At 37.8% G+C, this 14,264-nt stretch overlaps 1 protein-coding gene across 45 annotated transcripts in view; it reads left to right on the forward strand.

Annotated features, from left to right (window-relative positions):
- Positions 1 to 14,264, forward strand: part of LRRC4C (leucine rich repeat containing 4C) — a 611,011-nt gene that overhangs the window by 475,092 nt on the left and 121,655 nt on the right. For 34 of the 45 annotated variants that reach the window (XR_010473034.1, XR_010473033.1, XM_065064799.1 and 31 more), the window contains 2 exons: positions 552 to 637; positions 1,692 to 1,834. The gene's annotated coding sequence lies outside the window, so the exon portion shown is untranslated. Of the gene's footprint in view, positions 1 to 551; positions 638 to 1,691; positions 1,835 to 8,923; positions 10,835 to 14,264 lie in introns of those variants that run through there. The other 11 variants (XR_010473032.1, XM_065064787.1, XM_065064786.1 and 8 more) reach the window with 4 other exon arrangements.

Genomic DNA, 14,264 nt, shown 5'->3' on the forward strand with positions numbered 1-14,264 from the left:
AACAAATGTTGCTGTGCTTGGTTTTGAAAATAAGTCCGACTTGAAACATTTTAAATGAAACCTCATGTCCCTTGACCTCCTGATTTTCATCAAATGTATTTGTGACCAGTTATTGGAAAATCTGAAAACTTCAGCCTAATATTCTAGGTTTCTTAATATTACCTCCACTTATCATCCAAAGACTATCAGTACTGTAAGCTTTGATGCTAATACTACTTCTTATCTCTTAAATAGTAGGTATGCTGTTTTTTTTTTATTTTTTAGCATGTTGAAGATAATTTCCACCTATATGCACAAAGGAGTGTAAAGCGAATACAATCCTAAGGAAACGCAGTTTCAGTATAAGCTAGTAGAAAGATGCAAGGAGAGAGAAACAGAAGGTCTGAAGAACCCAAAAAAGCAATTGGTACATGTGTTGACCAAATCCAGACTCCTGCTTATCACCTCTTGTTTATTTGCTTGTTGTTTTTTTGTTTATTTTTTTTACTGTTCCCAAACAATCCTATAATTGTGATGTACAGCTTTTTAAAATAATGCTTCATTCCTTGCAGGTTTTTTAGCCTCTTCATCACCAGAAATAGTCCCCTTAACAAGAAACTCTTCTCTAGATCTTGAAGATCAGATCTGGTTCAGTAAGGTGAGTTTCAATTTAAAACTGTACCACACTCACTAGGAATGTAGTTTGAAGAGGTGGTAGGAAAACTGAGTCTAAGGTACCATTGATTAAAAAAAAAAAAAAAAAACAAAACCAGAAACTTTAAATAATCAATATTTTGCCATCATTTTCAGCAGTTGTGACTGGCAGGATTTCTTAACTTCTTTTCTTAACTTCTTATGCTGTCAATAAAGAATGAGAAATGGTCTCAACCACAAGTTCTTAAAAGAACTTCTCAAAGAATCCTACCCTAAGGGGAGAAAAGGTGTTTATTTGTATTCAGCCGGTTTCCTCTTCTTGTCTCCAAAACAGAGATACATTTTCCCCTTGTAACCTTTCTAGAGCTTAAATGCAAATCCAATGCAAATGGGTCTGGGTTATTCTTCCACTTATACTGTTTTATAAAATGAAAGTTGTGGAACTACCTATTATAGAATAATACTGTATTCTCTTTAGAAGTGACACCATAGTGACCTAGACAGACTATTGGTTTATTCTGGAGTAACAGTAACCGAATAAATTTCAAAATAATTTCAAGAGGCTCATTATTGTCCTATAGTTTTTCATCCACCTCTTTAAGATGATACTGAAAGACAGTTAGATATTTCACATTTCATATGCTCTTTAAACAATGTACATTTTTATATGGGAATGTGGATATAGAAGAGAGACCTGAACCCTGGTTGAGAAAATCCAGAAAACTCAAGGTGAATATTGGTCTTTAAACTAACTTATACCATATTTCAGAGTACTTGTGAGTATAAATACAATGTCTTCTGCCTTCATTCATTGGCAGGTCCTAAATTGTTCCCTGACTTTTTCATCCATCTAGTTTAAGTCAACATCTCTTGTAAATTTATTTCACAATGCATTCAGAGATCTTGAATTGTTTAATATCAGGTCTTGAGTGCCAGGCTACAGAAAAGAATGATAAATATTTAGAGTGATGTGTTTTTACTTTACTCTCCTTAGTCCAATTAATGATAAGTCCGTCCTATTCAATACACATTTAGTGAGGATTGTTTTCATTTTACAGGTAGAGTGACAGTCATGCAGAGAAATAAAATAATCTATCTTGAGATCATACAAAAACTCTGGAAATACAATCCCAGTGAGTCCTGGCTATAACACTTTTGACGTCGTTCCTCATCACTGGCCACAGTTCTGCGAGTGTGGATGGTAAGAAAATAGGTTCTTATGTACGTTATATGCATTATAGTATTTTGATCTGATTTGGATAAATATAAAAAAAAAAAAAAAAGAAAATATTATGTTGTTTTCCAATGGCCCAGGATGAGCCATTAGTGATTTAAGGGGGAAAATAAAAACAGAGGTCAAATACATTTACTATAAAAAGTACATGGTGGTGGGGTTGTTTTGGTTTGGTTTGGTTTGGTTTGGTTTGGTTTGGTTTGTTTTTTTCATATTGACCAATAAGGGCTAAGTGGAAATTTTGTGTATAGAAATGATATCCAGATTTTGGGTACAGAGTATGCTTAAGATATTTAGCTGAAGTAATTTTTTATAAAGTTCTAAGTACCTGAAAACAGATCTAGAAAATGAAAGTTATCACCTTGACTACTGTTGCGGGTTTTTTGTTTGTTTGTTTGGTTGGTTTGGTTTGGTTTGGTTTGGTTTCCATTTTGGCAATTAGCTCTGTCAATAATCTCATTGAATACAGCATTTGTTTGCCTCACAAATTCATTGAAAGCTATAACATTCTTCAGGATGTTGCATGGTTAAATTAAGAAATGATCATTTTTCAGATGAAAATTTAGAAATATGTTACCTTTTCCTTGGCTCAGAGGTTAAACTTAAGGTCTTTTCCCCATACCAGAATTTCACTTTGAATGTATGCTAAACATTAAGACAAGGTAGAACAATATGGCTCCTAGGTTGTTTTTCAGTAATGTTTTGAAGCAAATGTAGATAAGATTTTATTCTCAATAAATGCAAATTGTATTTTCCAGTCACAATAATTCCACAGGAGAAGAAATAAAGATGTCTTATTTCTATGCCAGAGTATCATACTCTTACAATTAAAAATTCACTGAAAAAAAATGCTGTCACACTGTAAAGATATTATTTCCAAAGGGAGGCATCATTCATGTCCAAGTCTAGTTGTTTATACTCTGAAATTTTACATTCTTAAAAATTCAATTTAAAAGAAACAGTCCTTTTTCTTCACTCTACTGATATTTTCCAACCTAAATGATTCTATGATTCTATGATTTACAGAATGAAAAACATGTTAGATGGCATGTGAGTATAAAATGAAGGACCATGCTCTATTCTCATCTACACCTACATTAATCTGGACACATTTCAGTGAAATTAAAGGAGTTATTCCTCTCTATGGAGTGAATTTACATTTAATTTCTGTGGCACTCAGTTCTGGAAAGGAGAGAATTTGTCTAGATTCAAATTTTAAGCCTGAAATTAGTGCCATAGGAAGGTGTCAGGATTTGGGCCATTTATCTCAGTACTGTCTTAGAGAGAAAACACTTGAAATTTTGTTCTAAGCCATTTCATTAGTCAGATTTTTTTTGATGTTGAATACAGTAGTTAATTTCAGTCAAAAATGTTCACATTTTATAGGAAGCTGCAAAACATGCCCATTGCAAAGAACTTTAAATTGGAACAGAAAAATAATTATTTTTATCAATAATAATAATAGTAATGCACAGCTTTTGTTTTTGTCTAGGGTTCTTACCATTTGAAAATCATGCTTTGCAATTTGATTTCGTTATAGGATAGGTATTTTGACATGCATTTATTTCCAATATAGACAAATTAGTTTAAAGTAAAAATTGGAATAGTATGTGAGAAAATAATACTGAATAGCTACATGGCTATTGTTACAATAGAGACTTTGTGCCCTGTATTTCAGGGAACATATTTACAGTCTATTTCTATCCAAATGAAGGTGAGTTAACAATGTTTTTGAATAAATGCATTTGTGTGAGTTCATGTTATGAGGAGCTGTTTTGACTCAGAAGCAGAAAAAAGCTTGTCCGTAATTGTTTGGGAATAACTGCAGCAAAAACGTTGGAGTGAAGATTAATGTTGATCTTCAGGATGTCGAGCTGATAGACAGAATTTGGAATCAAAGTTAAAATTTAAAATCACATGAAAAAAGATGCCCTGTAAAACTGTAGTCTTATTTAAGTCAGCAGAGATTCTGTCATTGGCCTCAGTGGAAACAGAATTCTTCTGCTGCCTTTTTTAATATGTAACTACTTTTGTGAATGATTTAAAGGTGTAACACTCTAACTCTATTCATTGCTAGGTACCCTAAAGTCATGCTACAATAAACTTAAAAGTGATTACCAACACAAAACAGTAAGCCTTTGATAAAGATGTAATTTTGTAAATGTTCTAACACTAGCTCTGTGTGCACATATATACACAGACCCTAGTCACAAACAGTCTCAAGAGCGAAATTAGGGAAAGTTTAGCTTTTTTTTGTTGTTGTTAGTTTGTCTTTTTCATACTTTTTTTCTTCAAATCAGCATTTATATTAGACAAAAATCTCCTCTGCTAGTTCTGAGTTGAACGCTAAGTACATAGTTTTCCTAGGCACGCAGGTGAATAAGAGAATCTGAGAGCAGATAAAGAAAAAATACTTTTACTTCTTACTTTCCTTCTATGTAAAATTTTTTACAAACTGTTAAATTACAGAATCATAGAATAGCGAGGGTGGAAAGGACATCTGAAGGTCATCTGGTCCAACCCCACTGCTCAAGCAGGGCCACCTAGACCCAGTTGCCCAGGACCCTGTCCAGATGACTTCTGACTATCTCTAAGGGGGAAGATTCCACAACCTTCCTGGATAACCTATGCCAGTGCTTGGTCACTCTCACAGTAAAAAAGTGTTTCATGATGTTCAGAGGGAACCTCCTGTGTTTCAGTTTGTGCCCGTTGCCTCTAGTCCTGTCACTGGGCACCACTGAGAAAAGCCTGGCTCTATCCTCTTGGTGCCCTCTCTTCACGTGTTTGTAGACAATAAGATTCTGACAAGCCTTCTCTTGTCCTGGCTAAACAGTCCCAACTTTCTCAGCCTTTCCCCATAGAACAGATGTTTCAGTCCCTCATCTTCATGGCCCTTGGACTCCCTGCAGTCTGTCCATGTCCATTGTACTGTAGAGGCCAGAAATGGACTCAGTACTCCATGTGTGGACTTAGCAGTACTTACTAGAGGGGAAGGATCACCTCAATCAGCCTGCTGGCAATGCTTTGCCTAGTGCGGCACAGGATACCATTACCCTTTTTTATAGCAATGGCACATTGCTGGCTCATGTTCAGCTTGGGGAATTGGTTTGGAATTGGAATTAGTATCTGCTATGATGGAAACACTGAAAATACAAGATTCAGTTCCATAAGCAGAAATGCTAGAAAGTCTTTTTAGACAGTTGATTTTCAGTGATGGACTGTTAACATCAAAGATGAAAATCTGCAGAACAATTCTAAACTTGTCCTATTAACCCAACTGGAAAATGAACATACACAAGTTCGGAGAATATGGTCCCTTTCACATTTAAACAATTTAATGAAAAAGGCCATTCAGTTCCATGTTTACCAGAAACAAGAGATGTTATGATATTATCAAGAGATCAGTTTACTTAGCAGTCACTTAAACTCCTATGCACCAAAATCAAGTCTGCTGTGGTTTTACCCAGATTTTCCTGAAAGGAGGATATGTTTTCTTTTACTTTTTCAAGCCTCTGTGACCTAATAGGAATTACCTACAAAAAAAAATTTCTCACTAGAATTGTAAACATCAGAACAAAAATATGTTAAAATTTACAAATGAGGCAGCACTATAGTCAGATGCTAATTTTGATGGTTATGGACCCGATTTGAGTAGGTTTAGTATTAAAAGAATTGAACAATAATCAGTGAAGTCACGTACATGGAAAATATGTGTCATGATCTTCGATGACTTTACAAAAATCAGCCTCCCTGTGAGATTACATGAGACATATTTTATATAGTCTGAGATTTTTAGGATCTCTCTTGAATCCCTGAATTGATTTGTGAGATTGATCCTAGATGCGTGCAGTTAAAAGTATGCTTGTCACAATTATTTGTTCCCTTCTGAAAGCAGTAAGTTATAAGAGGATTCAAGTTTAGTGCTAGAGTTAGATTAGGTTATGGTTGGACTCGATGATCCTGAGGGTCTCTTCCAACTGAAATGATTCTAAGCACTCTTGCCGTATGCAAGCAGCTTATTGTCAGCAACGCTTAATAAAATAGAAGTAATATGTTCCACAACTTCCTTTATGAATTTTTCTTATTTATTTAAGAGGAAGGCTGGGTGTTCAGTGACTTAGAACAACTTGAAACTGCTTTTCACTTTACTTAGGCTGGAGAAAATGCTAAGTGTCATGGCTATTTACCACATCCTTACATTCACATAGAGTTTGTTCACAAAGAGTAGACTAAGGCTTTTCCAAAATGAGTGAAAAGTCGACAAGCCTGCAGGCATTTTATAGAAAAGATTTAGTGCTAATACAAGTCTAGAAAGCAGGATTCAAAAGCTTTTGATTCCAGAATATTAATTAGGCTACCCCTCAGTCTCCTCTTCTCCAAACTAAAGAGACCCAGCTCCCCCAGCCTTTCCAATTGTGAAGATCTAGTCTTTTCCACTAATGTCTTCCAGTGCTAATTACACATAGAACTTCAGTACTTTAAATCTCATCATGTGTCAAGAAGGAAAAGGTGTGTTGTAACAATCTGGTTTTGTCCATGTTTGTTATGTGAAGATTTGCCACAGCATATGTTTGAGTTTTTATATCCTCCCATACTCAGGATCGGGCAAACTTGTTCCATTATATGTAAAACAAAGTTCCCTTGACAGTCTGTGTTTGGTTTTCTTCACAGTTCAACCTTTTGACTCATTATGATCTTGGTCCATAAGAGAAGCCAGGACTCAGTGACCTCCACTGTGTATTTGGGATTTTGTACCATAACAGCAGTGACTATTCTTCAGGCACTGCCATGGCATTTCCCAGATAGGGAGAAGACCAGGTAGCAGCTTCTCTTAAAGTTTGCTTTCCACCTGAGTGTGCCCAGTGGTGGGGAATGGGTGTGAAGGATAGCAGTTCCCTAGTTTAGGAACTGAACAGAAGGCCCGAAGATGTTTCCTCTGTCTCACCTTGTCAGTGCCTGTGAAACACTGTATCACGTGTATCATCCGAAGTTTTCCATGGTGCTGTCATTTTGAATACTAGCTCACCATGCTGGATAGCTTTCATAAACTGCTATGTAGGGAATTGTTTTTCTTTCTAGAAAATCTGCAAAATAAAAGGCTGAATGCAATATGCAAACAATATTGTTTGGAGGAAACAATATAGAATGTACCACAGGAAAAAAGTCACACAAATAATACATTAATGATACCCTTTTAACACTTGATTTGTGAATGACTTACTTTAATAATACTAAAATATCTGTTTTAAATAGGTTTCACACATAGCAATGCATGCTTATAAAACAAGTAATAGAATTACATTTTTTATTTTCTTTAGTAAAAGGACATTTACCTTTTCATGTAGCATGCAGTGTCATCTCATAAATATTGCAAACTGAATTGCTTTAAAGTTATGTTCTAAGAAGCTATCTTCTATGTTTATTAGGTGATAAAGCATAATTGGTATATTAAAAATAACAAACATCAAGACAGAAGATTATATCATAGCCTCCAGAATATTACAGTCTTGATGCTAATTTTGTGTTTAGTCACATCTATGCCAGCAAATATATTATCTTTATATATATATCTATGTATATAGATATAGATATGAACATTTATTCAAGTCCTAGCGTCTATCAGAAATGTGCATTTTGATGTAATTTGAATTACTTGAAAAAATACTAAACGTGCAAATTTACATCAAAAGTGAAATATTAGTTTGTATCCACAAAAATACTATAGCTATTGCAGATGCTTTTATCAGATTCTGGTAGGAACCCCTGTTTTTGACGCCCACATATTTGTTTAATTCAGTCACAGAAACCCTCACCTTTGCTCACAGGCTCTTTAATATTAGCAGGAAACTGTTCAGGCAGTTTTTTAAAGAAACAGTGGAGCAAACATAGATTAGGCTGTGATGGTTTTATTCTTCTGGGAAAGGAACAACTTTGTGGTTTTTTTTCAGATTTTAAGTAGTAAAAAGAAAAACACTCTCATAAGACATTTGTAGGCCCAAAATATGCCAGTGGCATCAGTGAGTCATATGGGAAAAAAATAAGCTCACCAACTGAGAAAAAGATCGTTACTTGTCAGCAGCTTCATCTCCTGTCCCACTTGCAGCCTTGTCCAAAACTCACCAAACTCTTTTTTAGCATTCTTGAAAGACAGTTACGTTTGAGTTATTCATTATTAACATACTCTAAGTCTTCCACCCATTTAAAATAATTTCTTGTTGCCATTGATTTCGGGGATAGTAAGATCAGATGTTAAATGATCTATACAGTGATTAAGGACCTGGTTCCAATTGCTTAACTTATATTTGGTATGACTTTCTCACCAGAAAGCCTGCTGAGTCAGTAGAATACATCTGAAAGTCAATGTTATTTATTCAGTAAGTGTTATTTGACCGAACTTATGAATTTTATGATTTTATAGAAACTTACAATATGACATATAACTTAGCAAATTATTTTCTTTTCTTTTTAAGTACACCAGTTTCACACCAAAACTGAAGGCTAAGTAAGGATACAAAACATAACTTGGCTATTTGACTCAGAAAAGAGCTAGCTATCTTATTGCACGCATGGAATAACTCAGAGTTACTGCTTAATGTATGAAGTTTGCTATAATTATCATGAAAGCGCCTGACTAATTCTTTTTTTGAGGATTGTGTGGAGGAGTTAGATCTATAAATAATTTCTTTCTGATTCTGAGGCAGAAAATGCTGGCATATGCATCATCTATATTCTGTTTCCCTCTGCTTCAGTGGCTAAACTGGTACCTGTGAACAGTGGTTGAACTGTCAGAATCAGTCAGGCTTTTAAGAAAATGAGTTTTGACATTCCTTTCCTTAAGATGATTTCTTGTTTTTCAATTACTACTATCCGACTTGTGAGATTTAAGGTAAACCTGAGTTTTTTCTCAGACTGGCAACGAGGTGGCAGCAGTGCCACGTCGGAGCAGCTCCCATACCCTTTCCCTGACATTAAGTGTTAATGCAATTGACCAATCAGTGCTAAGATGATGGGAGGTAATTGGGTAATTGTATTTTACTGATCACAAGCAGAGAAAAGAAGGGGGGAGGGAAGAAGCGGGGTGGGGGGGGGGGGGAAGAGGACGGGGGGGAGGGGGTGCGCAGAGAAAGAGAGAACGGAAGGGGGGAAGGAGGAATGTAACCAGAAAGACTGGCCCTGGGACATTCGCAAATCCTAAGGTGCCACTGAAAGGTGGGGACTAAGAGAAAACCAGAGCGGCAGAAAAGCGGACCTACTCTCAGCAGCAGCAGCGGCATCTGTCAGGAACTGGATATATACATACATGCGTACGTACATGCACACACAGGGAGAATTCAAGCTGAAGCTAATGGGAGGGAGGAAGGGTTTCGGCTGTGCAAAAGGCTATGCATTTCAGGGATGAAACTAAAAACTGTAAGAACCGTCTGTGCTACTGGGAATGTGTCGTCTTGGAAGGATGGGAGGCAGGAAGGAAAGAGGAAAGGAAGGGGGAAGATAACTGGCATGTGGAAGAAGATGGGAGACTAACTCACTGCTGTGCAGAAGGAAAATCCAACTTGTAGATCTGAAATACACCAGGCTGAGCTTAGAAAGGAGATCAGATCTGCATTGAAACAGAGAAAGGGAGGCAAAGGGAGGCAGAGACTGGAGAGCTTTTTTCCTTCTTCCTCTCTCTCTTTCCCTCTCTGTCCTCAAAGAAGAAATAGAAGTTTATCTGTCTCGTTGCTGCTGGATCTGCATAGCTACTGGACAAAAGATGGAGAGGAAGCTGAAATGAAAAGCAAAAGGTGCTTGTGAAATTTACAGCTAAGAGGGCAGGTCTCACCTCCCTTGGCTTGTTTTGTGCACTGTCGGGGGAGTTTTAACATCATAAAGGTTTTGAGAAGTGTGGGGGGCAAAGGGGAGAGTGGGTGTTAAAAACACCCATCCCAAGTATTTTAAAAAATAACAGGAGGATGGATTTATTCTTGACAGCTGGTGGGAACCTTGAATTTTTCTCTACTCCCTCCCTTCTTCATTCCATTTTATGTGAGATTATGAAAATGCAGAGGAGTTGGAGGGAAGGCAAAAGGATATAACGTGGAGTTTGAAGCGAGGAGACGGGGCTGATGCTGTGGATTGCTGGCTTCTTGCTGAAATCAAAATCCGATTGCGCACTGGGTTGTGATTGGAAATCTAATCAGATCTTTGGAGAGAGGGAAGAGACACTAAAAGTTTATTGTTTTGACAGACACAAATAAAAATTTAGATGCAAAAGGAGATTATTTTCTAAAGGAGTGTCAGGGATAGAGAAAAAGAAGAATGGGAATCCCTGTTCTAATGTGGAGACACACGGATTGGATAATTGATAGTGCAGCAAAGAAGGGGAAGAAGAAAATTGCCTGGCAAGACCTGGATCTTAACAGTCACAACAAAATTACATTAAAAGAATACAGATGGAGGGTTGCTTAAAAAGAAATACAGACATTTCTGCTCTCCAGAGGAAAAACAAATAGTGAACAATGGAGAGCAATGGAGCCAGAGAGGCAGAAAGCCTCAGAAAAAGGAAACCAGGCAAAGGATCCACATTGGAATGAAAAGTTTCAGAAAGGAGAAGGACCATTCATCCTCTGCAAGGATTTCTTTTTTTTTTTCTGTTATTTTAAAGCACTCTTCTCCGGTGAAACCAAACATCAATGTTACCACTACAGGAATCTTATCAGAAAAGTTGAAAGCCACAGGAGAAAATAAAGGATGGATAAGAAGAAAACAAAATTGCTGGAGGTGGAGAGTTCAGCAGTGTTGGGTTGGATTGACAGCTGTATGGACTGAAATTTCTGGGAAATTGCAATTGGATATCCTTTTATTTCCTTTTTTTGTTTGTTTTTAATTTTGGTTTGGTTGCTGAAATGAAATAGTTTTCTAACCCCTCCCCCATCCTGTTTTTTCATAACCACATGGATTTCCAGCTGGATAGTCTTTGAGGATACAGTAAGTACACTTTCCATTTTATTCTTTTGTGGGAAAGAAATTATGCCCCACTGCCTCTTTTCTTTATTCCTTATTCTCTTTTATTAGTCTTTTCCCCCACCTGAGTAAAGAATCTGACTGGATTTTGATAACGGCTGAAAAGGGGCGGTTGGGAAGGCAGAAGGAACAAGGACAGAACTGAATTCTCACAGTAGCTCAAATATTCTTGTTAGCAAAACTCCAACCTTGGTAGGATTTTGCAGGCATCTGCCTGCATGGCTCTGTAGCATTTGTAAATGTTCACTAGTAAAGAAATGTTTTGAGAAAGCCCCTGCAGGGAGTGGGGGGTGCGGCCTGATTGCCCAGCCTGTACAAATGGATGCAAGTTGCATAGAATTGGTTGCGCAGGGGACGGTTTTTTATTTATTTCTTTATTTATTTAGTATGTGTTTAAAATAGAGAAAGGCTCTGATTTGAATGCTGGTATCCGGTCTGACAGTGCAGGTCAATATGGTGTATTACCAGCAAAATTTTATAATCAAGCAGGGAAGTGAAGTATGGCGCTTTGTGAGAGTGGGGGGGTGTAGGACAAGAGGTTTTAATGGATTTTGAGGAGGCAGCTCTAAGAGAAATAGCACATTTTACACTCCATTGCTAAGAAAAAGCAGTAACAGGCAGAAAGAGGACATTCTTCTGTTGAAGGGGAGTTTAGGAAACTGCTGTACTAGCCATCCCTGCCCTCCAGATCTCCCAGGAAATTCTTTGTGATTTTGTGTGCCTCTCCCTTCCTGGTGAAATGTGGTATGGGGGTATGGAATAAAGGGAGGATAACACAGTGTTTAAAACAGAGGTCCTTGTTTTCCTGTGGGGAAGACTGCCACTTCCGTCCTGTCTTCTGGCATGACTGTTTAGCTTGTAGATAGGGAGTTTTCTTTCTCTTTCTTCCCCTTTTCTCCTCCCTCACTTGTCCTACTCAACCTTCACCTTCATATATAAAGGCTCTAGCTGAAAGTACTAGACAAAAACTGGTGGAGAAGGAGGAAGTGAAGCAGGTAATTAAATGAGTCATTGAACAGATACGGATATTTTTTGGCAGTCAAGGTGCAGAACTAGCTTTGCCACTAGTTTACTTTTCTCTAGCTGCAATATTCTGGAAGAGGGGAGAGAAGGCAGGGATATGAGAGGTGTTGATAGGGTTGGATTTTAATGTGTGTTTGTTCATTCGTTTGTGGCAGCATTTGCCTCTTCACAAGTTTCCTATGTGAACACAAACCAGAGCTTTAACTTCCCTAGATAAACGTGTAAATAATTATTGCCATCTTCCATTTGCTCCCCTTTCTGAATTCACCCACATCACCTCTGTTACTTCATCTAAATGTTCTGAATCTTTTGACATAATGTAAATGAGACCTTCTGCCTCTCAAATGTGTCCCATGCACTTTTGTTTGGTAGTCATGTCTTAAACATTGGCTACTTGTAAAGGATTAAGACTTAGGGTGTAATTCAGCTCCTAAGGAAATTTCTAAGAGTTTTTGTCTGGCCACGTGAACCAATTAGATCCCTTGTGCTTTTGTGTTTAGAAAATGAAGGAAGCAGGCACAGCAAAAATGGTTCCTTCCAGCTCCAATTTCGCATCTTTCTCAGTACAGCTGAATTGGTTTAACATGAAGTGCTTTAGCCCCATTCATTTGTCTGCACAAATGTTTCCTGCTGGAACACGAAATGGGTAATAAGTCTGTCAGCATCTGAAAATAAGCACAAAACTCTGATCTCTGTTTCTTCATGTGTCATTATCAGTCTGTGCTGTATATTGGACTACACTTAAATCAGCAGTTGCAGTAATAGAACAGTTAAATTTATGTTAAGCTGCTGCTCAGTAATTACTGAAGGAAAAAGAAGCTGTCTAAGGAAAATATATTTCTAACTTTTCCCTGGATTGTTGTCAAGTGAACACATAAACAAAAAATTTGATAGACCACCTCCAGTTTTTGACAACAGAAAACCACTATAGGTGCCTCATTCATTTTGTACAATAACTAGCAGGAGGACTTTCTTGATGTGATAATGAAGACCTAGTAAAATTTAGCCACTAGTCTGGGCTGAAATAGGCAAACCTGGGCAACATTAAAAAGCTTGGGATCCATATTTGCTTCTAAAAAACAAGTTTCATACTTCAGTGAATCATTCACTTAATACAGTAGCCAAAAGACACATGGAACATCCCAGAGTTTAACTCATTCAGTCTCAAAGTGGGAACAAGTATAGCATTTCTCAGCATTTGTGCTGGGGCTTACCCAGAGCCCAAAGGACTGATTATAAAAGAAATGGCCAAAAATGTCAACCCAACCCTCCAGCTAAATGAGGAGCAGCAAATCTCCTCAAGCAGAGATGAGAGCGGGCTGTCTCTACTACTCTCCGTGCATGTGCCTGGGCACAGGTGTGTCATTCATCAGCAAATGCTGGTCCTCTGGGCTGTCTTCTCTTCAAACCATGGATAATCCTTTTGGTAATGACCCCAGGCAGGTAGGATTTTGGCACTGTACAGGGAACCATTATGTGTATATTTAGGCACAAAATGCTTGTACAGAAGGAAAGAGAAAGCTATGTTGGAGTGTCCTGCTCCATTTGTTCTAATTGTTCTCCAGAACACTCCCACAAAAAGCCATACTTTATTTCCCTGCTTGATTATAAAATTTTGCTCGTAATATACAATCTCATTAGTAAACTAACTGTAGGTTAGTAATGCAAGGGGGTAGCTAGTCCATGTCTTTTCACATATCAGCAGTGATTTGCAGTGATCTAGAATATGAGCAGGTTGAGTTTACTGGAAAAGCAATTTTTGTGTCACAATATCTCCCAGCCTGATAGCACTGATGAGTGAAAAATCGAATTTCGGATTGGGTGAGACCCAAGAAAGTAAGCTCTAGATGTGAGCAATCATGTGGGACTGGAGGAAAAGAAATAAATTCTCGAGGTGCTGTCATGATGTCATACATATAGGCTTCAAAATCATTTGCCTGTGACCAAAAATGCTGTCTCCCATTCAACATGAAGATACTTGCTGTAGCAATATGGCGAGTGAGGCACTGGAACAGGGTGCCCAGAGAAGCTGTGGATGCCCCATCCCTGGAAGTGTTCAAGGCTGGGTTTGACTGGGGCTGTGAGCAACCTGGTCTAGTGGAAGGTGTCTCTGCCCATGACAGGGAGGTTAGAACTAGATGATCTCAAAGATCTCTGCCAATGCAAACCATTCAATGATTCTGTGATGATAATATGAGACAGGAATATTTTGAATGGGGTGCAGGGCAGGATTTTTGCACATTTTGAGAGACCTTACTGCTGGTGAAAACTCACAAGCCAAGCTGTCCAAGAATGAAGGTCCAATATATTCACTGAAGGAGTACACTGCGCACAGCAGCAGTGTGTGAGAGCCTCCATCTTGGTCTTACCA

The sequence above is a fragment of the Columba livia genome, chromosome 5 (genome assembly GCF_036013475.1).
Source record: "Columba livia isolate bColLiv1 breed racing homer chromosome 5, bColLiv1.pat.W.v2, whole genome shotgun sequence".
Lineage (NCBI taxonomy): Eukaryota > Metazoa > Chordata > Aves > Columbiformes > Columbidae > Columba > Columba livia.